This window comes from Pantherophis guttatus, chromosome 2 (genome assembly GCF_059756535.1).
Source record: "Pantherophis guttatus breed Tessera chromosome 2, ASM5975653v1, whole genome shotgun sequence".
Lineage (NCBI taxonomy): Eukaryota > Metazoa > Chordata > Lepidosauria > Squamata > Colubridae > Pantherophis > Pantherophis guttatus.
In genome coordinates, this window is record NC_142064.1 from 133,548,542 (window position 1) to 133,562,709 (window position 14,168).

The 14,168-nt window shown below is 43.5% G+C and overlaps 1 protein-coding gene across 1 annotated transcript in view; it reads left to right on the forward strand.

Moving 5' to 3' along the window:
* Positions 1-9,656: 9,656 nt before the first annotated feature.
* Positions 9,657-14,168, forward strand: part of MAP3K12 (mitogen-activated protein kinase kinase kinase 12) — a 137,776-nt gene continuing 133,264 nt past the window's right edge. The window contains exon 1 of the mRNA XM_034412141.3: positions 9,657-10,058. The gene's annotated coding sequence lies outside the window, so the exon portion shown is untranslated. The remainder of the gene's footprint in view (positions 10,059-14,168) is intronic.

Below are 14,168 nucleotides of genomic sequence, written 5' to 3' on the forward strand. Positions count from 1 at the left end.
CTTTGCTTTCATTTAAGAGAAAAAGCACAGCACACCTCATTTTCAGCCCAAAGAACCAATAGTGCCAAGTGATATTTCCAAGTGACTAAGGGGTTGTTTGCATGGGCCCATAACTCAGTCCATCTCAGTCTTGGTGCAGACATTTTCTCCAGGTGTGCCATAAACTATCTTGACCGTGAAACCTCCAAAATCAGAATTAAGCTGCTCGAATTAAACTGAAGAATGTACAGAGAGAAAGTCTTTATGGAATCCTCACTATTGGTGATATACCCATATTTCTCCAGGCGGATGTCTTGAATATGGGGAAGTAGTTAGAGCAAAAACTGTAGAGTTTAAAAAAGCTGCTTAAAACTGGGAAAGATGCAGTTAGATTTACACTAGGGTCACAAATGGACTGACACAAAGGAAGCTCTGCCCCTACCAAATGCAAATAGTGGACTTGATTGTGAGATTATCAGAGTGCTTGGCTTGAGAACCTGGATCTTTACAAGTGGCAGAAAATTGTAGAAAAGGGGGTGGGATGGGGTGGGGGGGGGGGAAATCCTAGAAACTAACAAACTGATCTTCGCTACCTTGGACCGCATTTTACCAGGAGAAATCTAGAATTTACCATGAAAGTCCATTCATTCATGTATTCAGATTCATGTCACTTTTTCAGGCTTACTCTAATATACACAATTACAACAATAATTGTGAATATGGTTTACTGTAAATGCAACCTATAGTGAAACAAAGATACATTCAAGAGAGCATCCCCAGTGTATTATTTGGGCATCGGAGGTAATTCGTGTCTGAAGACCTTCTGAAAACAAATTGGCTAATCAGTATGCTGTGGGGCACTTTGTCAAATGCTTCGCTTAAATCAAGATATATTGCATCCACAGCATTCCTACTATCTATTAAGAAGGATAGTCAATTAAGAAAAATGATTTGATTAATCAAATCTGTTCCTGGCAACTCTAGGCTGCTGTTGGCTACTGCGTTGTTTTTAGAATGCATACAGTGCAATCTCTCAGTTATCTGAGAGGTAGAATCTTCCTAGCTTTCAGTGTCCAGTCTGGCAAAACTCTAGCTTTTTTAATTTACTTTTTCTTACTTTTTGAAAATAAAGATTTATACTGTTCCGGCACATCTGATTCTTCAGAATTTCTTTTTTAGCAAAGGGTGTTTCACAAATTATAAGCTAGTTCTTTAAGTAGCCATAGAATCCATCTGCTCCTGAAAATTTAAAATGATTCCCAGTGAGGAGGTGTTTTCTGACCATGTCTGCTTCAGTCTCGGGTTTCAAACCCACCCCTTTGCCCTGCTCTTTAGATCTGCCTGCTGGAACATCAAGTTTTCTATTCGATAAAATGTAACCATTGGAGATGCGAGCTCTGCCTTTTCTTCACTACCTGTTCATACAGGTAGTCCTCAACTTACGACCACAATTCAGCCCCAAATTTATGTTGCTAAGTGAGAAATTTGTTAAGTGAATGTTGCTCCATTTTACAACTTTTCTTGCCGCATTTGTTAAATGAATCACTGCGGTTGTGAAATTAGTAACCCGGTTGTTAAATGAGGATCATGAGGTTGCAAAAGGGGATCACATGATTCCAGGGCACGACAACTGTCATAAATGTGAGTCAGTGGTCAAGCATCCAGATGTAAATCATGTGACCATGGGGATGCTGCAACGGTCATAAGGGTGAAAAACAGTCATAAGTCACTTTTATCAGTGCTGTTGTAATTTTGAATGGTCACTAAGCAAACTGTTGTAAGTCAAGGACTACCTGTATTTTATCTTTTCCACTGGAGAGATACTGATTTTTTTCCTTTTGCTTTTATTTTAAGCATATCTAAAAAGGCCCTTTTATTGTTCTTAATTTCTTTCAATAAATACAGACATTCTGATTTTTCATTTTCCTGACAACAACCTACCTATATATAGGCATATGCACGCATGCACACACACACACACACACACACACACACACACACAGTGTGGTGGGATTCAGCCAGTTCACACCACTTCAGGAGAACCGGTTGTTAACTTTCTGAGCAGTTTGATGAGCTGGTTGTTGGAAGAAATCATTAGGGCAGAGAACCGGTTGTTAAATTATTTGAATCCCACCACTGCACACACACATATATACACACACAGCTAGGTATATAGGTATCTTATAGTCTATAGGTATATATGTAGTTCCAGTCTTCCTCTATAGATTCTTCCTTTGTGTCCTGGTTCTTTTTCTACTTTCTGTATTTCTCTTCTTTGTTTTCAGGCATTCATTTAGCTTTTAGAGTAACCATAAGCTTCTTTTCCTATCTTGTTTTCCTTCTTCACTGGTATTGATTGTAATTGTGCTCTTCATATCTTCGCTTTTAGAATTTCCATCCTGGGCCTTTGTCAGATCTTTGGTCATGGAAGTCTACTGAGACCCGTTTTTGAAATCTTTTTTGACATTTTACATTTGCCTATATTCTTTTTTCAGTTCCCTTATCTTAAAAACTTCAACATTATATACTCACCTCCCTCCGGTGTCCCTGCTACTTCCACTTCCCCAGCTAAACCTTTCAAACTGATTTATAGCTTATCAGACCGATTAATCCTCTTGCACCTTCCCTCACATTTGAAGGTAAAAGTTGTTAGCAAGGTAAGTAAGAAATTTCCTGGAAGTACTATGCTTGGGAGAGTTTATCCTTCAGCAGGGACAGATAGTCCTTGACTTACAGCAGGTCATTTAGTGACCATTCAAAGTTACAACAGCATTGAAAAAAGTGACTTGTGACCATTTTTCACGCTTACGAAAATTGCAGCAACACCCCCCCCCGTCAGGTGATCAAAATTCACCCACCTGGCAACTGATTTATAAAACAATTGTAGTGTCCCAGGGTCATGTGAGTCTTCCAAACACTCCTCAAATCTAATGGAGATCTCTTTAGGAAATGCTACTTGTGTGTTAAGTTGCAGATTCCATTTGGGAAAATATCCATGGTTTCAGGGGTGGTATTCACTTACCTTCGCTACCAGTTTGCAAATGGGAGCGCACGCGCCACCTCCGTGCATGCACAGGGCCTTCCGCGCATGCGCTGAGCGTCAAAAGGGGCGTGATTACATCCGGAGCCTCCCGCCGCCGCCGCTACCAATTTGCCCGAACCGGATAGAACCAGCTGAATACCACCACTGCATGGTTTCTATTTGAACCTTTTGAATAGATACTGGGATAAATGTAACTGACTACTGCTTGTTCTATCCCAGGAATTACTTTCACTGAAGGATTTCATGGAATTATCTTCAGTGTGAACAAAAGGGAGGATATTCACTTCTATCCCCATAGACATACGCCTTTAAATTATTTTGGATCTTTTCTTGCCTAGTTTATATGGAAAATATAAAGCAGGAAGAGGAAGATGGGTTAGATCTGTTCGCCACCTCAAGTTATTGGTAAAAAATAATGAAGGATATAAATAAACAAATATGCCAAGCCTAACAGAGTATTTGTCACCATATTAGCAAAACAGCTTTTGAAATCCTGAGTGTTGTAATATGGAGAAAACGCAGTGATATTTGTATGGCTTAATCCACAAAAGAGTCAGCCATATTGTACCTGGCTGGCTTTGTGAAGCCACCCCACGTGGTTAGATTTGGAGTCAGGGTGCCTTTGCAATCCTAAGTAATATCTCAATTATTAATAATTGAATAAAATATACTATTAATTTATTCATTCATTAAATAGGCTGCTTAGCTCCTAATTGGTGGTTTACGGGTAAAAAAAACAAGTTGTAAAAGCATACAACTGAATGGAAGAGCAAAATACTAAAACTATAACCACAAAACGGGGGCTCCACAATCACCTTGTCCTCATGGGTGGGAGAACCACCAAGACTTCAGTAATTCCCTGGATGATACAAGGATGGCTGCCACATAAATTTCTTGGCGCACATCATTCCAGAGGAGCAAGAATTGCAGCTGAGTAGATGTGTTTCCTCATCCTGTAACATGACATTCTTTAATTGATGGAACCTAGAGTGCATTTACCTGCTAGCTAGGCCAAACTGGATGGGTAGAGAAGACTGGAGATGACTGGATCTTCAGCTAAATTCTGCCTCCAGAAATCGGGATGACTCTGATCCAGATGGCCTTCTTTCATAAAGTCCTTAAGACCTAGTTGTATGTCCAGGATCCATGTGTGAAAGGACCCACCTCCTATCTATGCTAGTGATTGCAAACTGAGCTGTTTTGATTTTGTTTTTTGATATTGTTCATCACCCAGAAACGTTTATGGGAAGGTATGCAAATTGATTAAATAAATAAATAATAGGGGATGTGGTGGCTCAGTGGCTAAGACACTGAGCTTGTCGATCAGAAAGGTCGGCAGTTTGGTGGTTCGAATCCCTAGTGCTGCGCAACGGGGTGAGGTCCCATTACTTGCCCCAGCTTCTGCCAACCTAGCAGTTAGAAAGCAGGTAGAAAATGCAAGTAGGAAAATAGGGACCACCTTGGTGGGAAGGTGACAGTGTTCCATGCGCCTTTGGCGTTTAGTCATGCTGGCCACATGACCACGGAGACGTCTTCGGACAGCGCTGGCTCTTCGGTTTAGAAACGGAGATGAGCACCACCCCCTAGAGGCGGGAACGACTAGCACATATGTGCGAGGGGAACCTTTACCTTTATGCAAATTGATTAAATAAATAAATAATAACCAGGACTCATGCCACAAAGGGCTTCGAACATGATATAACCAGCATCTTGGCTTGCACCCAGAGGCCAGTTGACAATCAATAGAGCTCCGAAGCCATGGAGTCATGCATGCATCAAAATGCAGCATCCCCGTCACCACCTATTTGGCTGCATTCTGGACCAATTGTAGCTTCCAGACAGTCTTCAAGGGCAGCCTCATTTAGACGCATTACAGTAATTCAGTGGTTAGGTGATTAGAGTGACTGTCTGATAAGCTTCCCAATTCAGGAAAGGGTACAACTGGCACATACCTGAGAGTCCAAGAGGACCCCCAGTTTATTCACAAACCTTGAATGTGAAGTGCAATCCAATGGAGAGTCAATACTGGAATATTTCTAATTCTGGAAGACCTAGGCCCAGCCATTTTAACTATGCCTGAGTCTGTTCCTCCCAGAACTAACAACAGAAAAAAAACCACAATAATGATAACAATATAACACAATGGCACCCAAACCCACTCTAACTCAAACTGTACAAAATCACATGTCAAGACAACATCCGGGTCTTGAAATGTTTACAAAATGCTAGCAAAGTCAAGGCCAAATGAATCTCAGGGTAGGGTGTTCCAGACGGTAGGCACTGTAAGAGAAAAGGCACACTGCTGGAGAGCACTGGATAAGAATCTGAAGCATGCCCACGCTGTTGGATTTAGGCAGGGAGACAGAACCAACTGGAGAAAGCTGGTTCCACAAATAACCCAGCCCCATGCCATGAAAGTTTAATAGGTGGCAACCAGCTCATTGAATTGCATCTGGAAATCAATGAAACAGTGGGAGAAGAGATCTCTAAGTGGGTTTGGGACAGACCTCTCACCTCCAAATAATCCAGACTGGAATTAGACCTAGAATAAGGAGAAGAACCACTGTAGCATCATGGCCCCTCACTCCCAATCTCTGAGTCAGTCTAGAAGGCTATCATGATTGATGGTGTACTGAAAGCTGCTGAGAGATGTAGGAGGACCATTCCTAACCTGCTCTTGCCAGAGGTCATCCACAACCACGATCAATGCTGTCACAGTCTTGTACATAGGCCTGATGCAGGACAAAAATGAGTGCAGATAACCTACTTCCTTCAAGGCTCTTTGCAACTGCAGGGTGACCACCTTCTGAACATCGTCTTGTCCAACCAGGGCTTCTTGAGAAGAGGGTGGACCACTGCCTCCATAAGCATTAATGAGATCATCCTCTCTCACAGAGATGGAATTCACCACCACCTGGATTCAACCACACATCCTGTGAGAAACCTTAGCTATACAGATAGCTGAGTTCAACCCTGTCCATTCAGGACTAACAAAATCTAACTCATCCCAAAAAAACCACAACCAGATGTTCCTTTGTTAAATCCACAAGATGACACGCCATCACAATAGAGTTTGGCATGAATATGAGTGATTTGTTTTCCAACAGTGCCTAGAATATCCCACACAATACATTGCACATTGTTTGATTATAGCACATATGATGTGCTACTCATAAAAAAACTTCACTGTGGAATGGATGGCATAGCAATTAAGCAGATGCAGAGCTGTCTTGAAAATGATACCCAAGGATTGAACTTCAATGGCTTCTCATCAAATTGAGCCAAGACAACATGTAGTGTAGGCTACCACAAGAATTAGGTCTTCTGGGCCCCTCACATTTCCATATTTGTTTCTAAACAATATACAGTGGATAAAGAGGTAGAAGTGATACCCTATCAGATTTGAGGTTGACACAAATACTTTAGGACACGAAAATAAACTGCAAAGTGATCTCGGTGGATTAGAAAAATGGGCTGAAGATTAAAAGATGAAATTTAATATAGACAAATGCAGAATTCTTAGGTGGAGAACAAAATATCAAATGCATAGGTAAAGGATGACCTGGCAAAATTATTTGTAAAAACATCTTGGAAATTGACTTGAAACTGGGTCTGAGCCAGGAGACAGATATAGCTGCAAAAAAGACATTATAATGAAATTGTAGAGTGTATCATCAGAAGTATAATTTCCAAACCCCAAGACATAAGTATTCTGCTTTGATGAGACACCTGCCCTTCCCCCCCTTGCATATTGCAGCAAGTTCTGAGTGATGTATTTTTAAAAGATTCAGAAAAAAATGGAGCAGGTGCTAAGAAGAGCAACGGGATGATCAGGAAAGCTAAATCCTATAGATCGTTGAATGTGTTCAGAGGCAAGACAGCCATCTAGTTTGGCTGCTCTGATTTGGACCCCTGCATTGAGCAGAGTTGGAATCAATGGTCCCTCTCAACTCCATGTCTCCATGAAGCAAAGAAACATGAACAGAGAGCACTTTGAACTTGTACAATGAGTGGTAACTATGAACACTTTCCCACTGACAGTTTAACAACAGGCAGACAGAGATAATAAATGATAGATAGATAGATAGATGATAGATAGATAGATAGATAGATAGATAGATAGATAGATAGATAATAGATACAGAGACAAAGACCTTTCTATTTCACCAAGCCGGCCTGACCTAAGCTTTTCCCCTTTTTAAATGGAATTTTAAATTTGGTTTTAAATTGTTGGGGTTTTAAATTTGTTCAGCCAAATTATTTAATTTCGTTTTAATCTATTTTAAATTTTGTATTTATATGTTTTATTCCATGGCTGTGCACCGCCCTGAGTCCTTCGGGAGTAGGGCGGTATACAAATTCAATACAAATTCAAATTCAATAATAAAAGAGAGGAAGATGATAGGATGATAATAGGAGAGAGAGAGGAGAGGAGGGGGGAGGGAATGAGAGGGAGTGGGAGGGAGGGGGGAGAGAGACAGAGAAAGAGAGAGAGAGAGAGAGAGAGATGTGGATCACCAGCAGCTCAGAGCTGCTTTTGAACTGGTGCAGACTTTGTGAATAAAATGCCTTCAAACTGGTCCTGTTTGTAGTGACTGCCAATAGATACCTCCAACTGCAAGCCACTCATCCTCCACATAATGCTTTTTACATGCCTTGAGACTCCCATTCTCTGAATTGAATTGAGTATTATGGGAATGGTAGTCCCAGCCTAACATGCCAAGCAGGAGAAAGGAAAGGAGAGAGTTCCATCTGTGCCAATCAGAATATGATTAGAAAGACCCAAATCATTTCAACCTTTCCACACACAGAAGGTCCTTTTAAGACCTTGATAATTTTGCACGGCAATCACAGAGATCTCTGTTCAAAGGTAACCCCCATGAGTTCAGCAGTATTTTGGAAGGGGCAGACCTTAATTGTTTTTCATACTTTCACCAATGTAAGAATGCTGCTTCTGGGATGGAACAACCAGAAACCTCTGTACCCCATAATCCAACTCCCTTATCTTTATTTTCTTCTAAAGAAGAAAAGTGTTTCCAAAACCCTGAACTGCTGCTAATTCTCCACTGCCATTCATTCACTGGTCCCTTGTCCACTTGTTCCCAATCCCTTACATTATCTTGGGAGGCATCGTAAGCCAGTCATCTTTTTTGGCAATGGTGATTTTTTTTGGCGATGGGAATTCTAATACAGGTAAGTCCTCAACACACAACAGTTCATTTAATGACCGTTCGAAATTACCACGACACTGAAAAAAGCCACTTATGAGCATTTTGCACACTTACAACCATTGCAGCATTCCCTAGTCTAGGGGTCAGCAACCTGCGGTTCTGGAGCCGCATGTGGCTCTTTCATCCCTCTGCTGCGGCTCCGTTACTCAAAATATGCGTCACAACCGCCAATGTGCGACACCTGCCGGCATGCGATTTATTGAGCTTTTCAACCCCCGGTAGGCCAACCATGGATAAATCCAAGAAAAGAAAAGTTTCAGAAGAAAACAGAATGTTTAATTCAACTACATATGTTGGCCGCTCAAGAAATAGTTAGGCATGGGAAGGGTTTTGTGGCTCCCGGTGTTTTCTTTTCTGTGGGAAACAGGTCCAGATGGCTCTTCAACTGTTTAAGGTTGCAGACTCCTGCCCTAATCACACAATCGAAATGTGGATGCTTGGCAACTGCCTCGTGTTTGTTTGTTTGTTTTTATTTATTTATTTATCTATCTATTTATTTATTTATTTATTTATTTGAATTTATATAACGCCCTTCTCCCGAAGGACTCAGGGTAGTGTACAGCCAGAATAAGAACACACAAATAGAAAATTTAATAACTATTTAAAATATATATTAAACCTTATGGCCCGTAACTAATTAAAAACCCATTTTTTGAACCTCAAGAATTAAAAATTAAAGATTAAAGATTAAAAGATAAAAAGAATTAGAATTAGGCCAGCCCGGCTTGTTGGAACAAAAGGGTCTTGAGGGCACGGCGGAAGGTGCGTAGGTCCGGGATCCTCCGAATCTCCGGGGGCAATTCGTTCCAGAGGGCAGGTGCCCCCACAGAGAAGGCTCTCCCCCTGGGGGTCGCCAGTCGAGTGTTTATGAGGGAACCTTGCAGTGTCTTGGGGGAGGGGGTGTCACATGATCCCTTTTTGCGACCTTCTGACAAGCCAAGTCAATGGGGAAAGCCCGGTTCCCTTAACAACCGCACTTAACAAGTGCAGCGATTCGCTTAACGACGGTGGCAAGACTAGGGCCAAACTCGCTTCGCCAACCTCTCGTTTTAAGACGAAGAAACCGTGGGCTCCGTTGTGGTCGTAAGTCGAGGACTACCCGTCGGTGATGTTTAAATCTTAGAAAGGGGTGTGTGTGTGTGTGTGTGTGTGTGTGTGTGTTTCCCCACCCCGTCGTGTGGAATTTTACAACACGGTGTTTTTTTTTTTTTTTCCCCCCTTTTTTCCCTGGGAGCCAGGCTGTCTCCGGCTTGCACGCGAGGACGCTTCGCCTTTAAGGGGTTGGCGTTCCGCTTCGCTTGAGAAGCAGAGAAGCAGTTCCAAGTTCCCCAGGCTCAGGGCGTGTCTGTCCCCAGAGTGACACCAGTGGGGGGGGACGCAAGGGGGGGGGGAGACCGGCAAGAAGCCTGCCCACTGCAGAAGCGAGCCTGTCCCTCCTTTGGAATCGCCCAGGGTCGACGGGGGATACGGCCGATCCCGGGCTGGCATAGCCCGATTTCTCCCCCTCCCACCCTCCGTCTGCATCTCGCCTCCTATTCCGCCCCGGCTCTGGCTGGGCTCTGCTTGTTTGTGAGCGCCGCGCTGCGCCGCGCCACGGCCGGGGAGGATGCGCCTTGTTCCAGCGGCGGTGGTGGCGGCAGCTGCTGCTGCTGCTGCTGCTCGTGTCCGGGGAGCGCGGTGATTAGCCAGATGGGGACCGGCCTGCCCGGCTGACGGAGCGGGGGAGGAGCAGGCGCTTTTGTTGCCGCTGCAGCCGCTGGATCGCCCGTTGCAAAAGGAGAGGCGAGGCGAGGCGCCCCGGAGAGGTAAGGGCAAAGCTCGGGGAGGGTCCGTCGCCAAAAGGGGAAAGGGGGAGAAATCGGGGTTCTGGAGGAGAGAAAGGGATGCGGGCCCGGGCGAGGGGAGCGAAAGGGCCGCCCGGAGCTATCACCGGTGGGGGAAGGGAGGGCCGGGAGGATGGATGGAGAGTTGATGATGGCGAAGGAGAGGCGTCCAGTCCTGATGAGGAGAAGGCAAAGGAGGCTTTTGCTCCCTTTTACTCACTACCCCGATCCTAGTTCATATTTAGGGTACCTTGGAAGTGGGGGGGGGTTCATCCCTCCACCATGTCCCCCAAAGGATGCTCTAGTTTGTCGTCCGTCCCCCCCTTCCCCCCGCCATCCCCATCCCCTTCCTATCAAGGTGAGAGTTTGGTGAAGAAAAATGCGGTGGTGGTCTTTTGCTTTAGAAGTGATTTGACAGATGGGGCACGGTGGTGGGGAGTTGGAGTGTGGGGGAGGTGAGAAAGATGCTAACCGCTCTCCGGCTTGCAGGGCTGCAGCTAAATAGGTGAACTATAAATGGAAGAGCCATGGATGGCTCGTGATGGACTTGTGCCAGCCTTAGTGCTGCCTTGGAATGGTTCTCTCCCTCAGCACCCTCCCCCCCTTCTCCTCCCCCCCCCCTTTGCTTAGAGACAGAGCGGCTGCGGGGAAAGAAGGATGCAGCTTTCAAGGCCAAGATAGCTGGCTGGCTGCCTCCCATCCTGGCTGTTTGTTTGTGCCTGCAGAGTGGTCCTCCTCGGAAACTTGGGCCTTCTCGAGGGGGCTGGTTGGAAATTTTTTTTAAAAAAGGAAACTGGACCGATATGGTAGTGAAGGAGGGAGAGGCAGATGGATAGAGATCCCCAGGGCTCAGAGCCGGGAGGGGAGGGAGAGGAAAGTGGGCACAGGCTGGATGGTCGGGGAGGAGGGACGCGTTTGTGATCTCCAACACCACATGCTAGAAATGCTTAGAAGGCCTCCTTGTTTAGTTTGAAATAACCACTAGCTGAGAGTTATTGCACATAAAATAGGAGGCCTCCTGAAACAGCAGCTGCAGATATGGAAACCTGGTCCCAAAGAGAAGATGCTGGGCATTTCACTTTGATTACTTAAGAGCAAGAAAAGATGCCATGTGTTTGCTTTGTAATACCCTCCCTCAAGCCCTTCTTGATTGGTGATGATGGTTCAGATCCGGTACCTGGAAAGTGGATTTTAAAGACCGAGGCCACAGCATGTTCTGAGTTTTGTAACTCTATATGAGATTCATTGATACCAATTGAATTCCCCTCTTGGCCATAAAATGGTGGCAGGGAGGGGGCCAAAGTCCTCTTCTCATCATTTTTTAAAAAATCATCCTGTTTAGGGGAATCCCTTCATATGAAATGAATGTAAAAATGCATTCTTACTGATTTAGAGGGAATAGCCTCAGTCTTTATCATCCTCCGGCCCCATGAAAAAATAAATGTTAGGGATGTGGAAAGGCAGTGTCTCTCAGCGAAGCAAGAAAACAAGATTTATGCTCTCTGATTGGAATAACCTCAGTGTAAACCTTTGTTCACTTTTCCTTATTAATCCCCTTTCTTTTCTGGAGCAGAGAGAGATGCTCTCCCAGGCTGATTTATGAAGCATAATAGATTAAGGGCTGCCACTGGGAGATGGGATGAACATAAATTCTGGATTTGCCACACATTTGTTTTGTAACCTTGGGAAAGTCGCTTGGCCTTCGGTCTCCCCAACAAATTTGCCCCACAATTAAGTGGCTTGGAGAATTAAGCATGGGTTTATCCTGAGGTACCTATATACTGTACAAGGGCAGGAGGAGGAAAATGAGCTGTCCAGCTCCTGAAACGTTGGAAGAAAGTACATAATTCTGGTAATTAGTAGTGAAGTCCGTAGTTTTTAGGAAACTTAATAGAACCTGCTCTGCCTCCCCTCACACTGCCCTCCCCTACACACATACACAGAGGCCGTGTGGGGAAAATACCCTTAAGCAAATCTATCTTTGAAACAGGCATAGAATCAATCTGCATTTTATAACATGGTACAAAAGGAGGCACTGTCCCTCCTTCCACCCCTACTCACTATTGGTTGGGTCAGGAGCAAAACAAAACAAAACAAAATCCCTTAATTTAATTACAGAGTTGTCTTTTGATGCACCAGCTAGAAAACAGAATTTGCTATAAGAACAAATTTGTTACAAGGTGGAACAAAGGTAAGAGTTCACTTTCTCGTCATTTTCGATCAGAATCATCAACATGGAAATGAAGATGTTATTAGAAACCTATGCCAGATTCCTAAGTAGCTGTGTGACCAGCAGATGGAATGTTTTTTTATCCCATTTCTGTGTCAAATCAGAACAACTTTTTGTTAGATGAGAACTACAATATATATCTACATATTGTTAAATACCTGAGATATTTACCATCTGGTGGTCACAATCTGTTTTTAGAGGGAGCCCGTGCCTAGTGACAGAATACTTCCTTTACATGAGGACTAAGCACAATCCAAGTAAACTAAAAGCAAAGAACAAACCCAAAAAAATCAGATAGATACTGCAAAGGGTATTCTGCTTTTACATAAAAGCCTGAAAAAAAAAATACTCCCAGCCCTAGAAGAAAACAGATGAAGAAATAATTAGATTACAATTCTATATGCATTCTTAACTAGGAATAAGTCCTCCTTACTGTGATGGTGCAGCTGCTGAGCAAAATGTACCACCTCTTAAAATAAAAGGTTTTTGATCTTTATGATCAGAATATTCTCTTTCCATCTCTGTCACTTATTCCTTGTCCAAAAGGTGTGGAAAAACATAAATATGTTACTCTCCCAGCTCAGAGGTAGACCTTAAAAAACTCTCTGCAGAGGCATCCTTCATTTTTCATTATTTCTGTGCACATGGGCCACTCTTAGTGTCCTCCCCCTTCTACAACAGAAGACCATATGGAGTACAGCTCTTAAGTGGAAACCCCTCCCCCTTTCAAATGGAAAGGTCCGTGATCTCTCCATGGGGGAAAAGATGGGGAAGATACTTCTGTGAGAACTGCTACCCAGTGATATAGTAAAACCTGGGTACATGGTGGTTGGAGTACAACTACCGTAAGACATAGTCTATGCCAGAGGTCTCCAAACTTGGCAATATTAAGACTTGTGGACTTTAACTCCCAGAATTCTGGGAGTTGAAGTCCATAAGTCTTAAAGTTGTCAGGTTTGCAGGCCCTGCCTGGTTTATGCAAATACTGTAGATTATGGGAGGCATAATCTAAAGTAGTTGGAGGCAACAAATGGCCTAGACCAGCACAACTAGACCCCTAAACTTGTCTGTCTGTTCAAAAGGCCCCTGTAACTGGATAAACTGTCTCAACTGGGTAGTTGTCATCTTTTAGTATGGGTACTCAACTGGATAGATCCATGGTGGCGCAGTGGTTAGAATGCAGTACTGCGGGGCTAACTCACTGCTCATTCCAGGAGTTCAATTCTGAGCGGCCCAAGGTTGACTCAGCCTTCCATCCTTCTGAGATCGGTAAAATGAGGACTCAGATTGTTGGGGGCAATATGCTGGCTCTGTAACTGCTTAGAAAAGCACTATGAAGCGGTATATACAGTATATGTCTAAGTGCTATTGCTATCTAACCACACGCTGCACTGAAGAGGCAGCAGGGTAGATAGGAACCATCTATACCACTGTAGACTAGAGGAGATATAGATGTTCATGTTATAGGTCCAAATTTAAGAAATTTGAATCAGAGATAGATCCTTCACATCTTGTTGGACCCCTTTTCTTTGGATGTATTAATTTAAATTATTTTTAAAATATATCTACATAGCATTCAGAAAATTATTTCCCAAGTTACAGACTGAAGCGATGCAATTCATAACTGCTTAGCATCTTGTTCCTACCTATTGCAGGTATAGGTTGGCTCCATTGTATTCCCTATAATTATTTCAGCAACATCCTTCAGACTGGCAACACTGATGCTACAGCTTGACCTCTTTTGCATTAGGAGATGCCTTATCTCCTGGATCAATTAACAAGGACTCTTTTCTATTTCTTTTTCTTTTTCTTTTGTTCCTTTGAGTTTGTGTTGTTTCCTGGAAATTGTCTGGGCAGGCCCC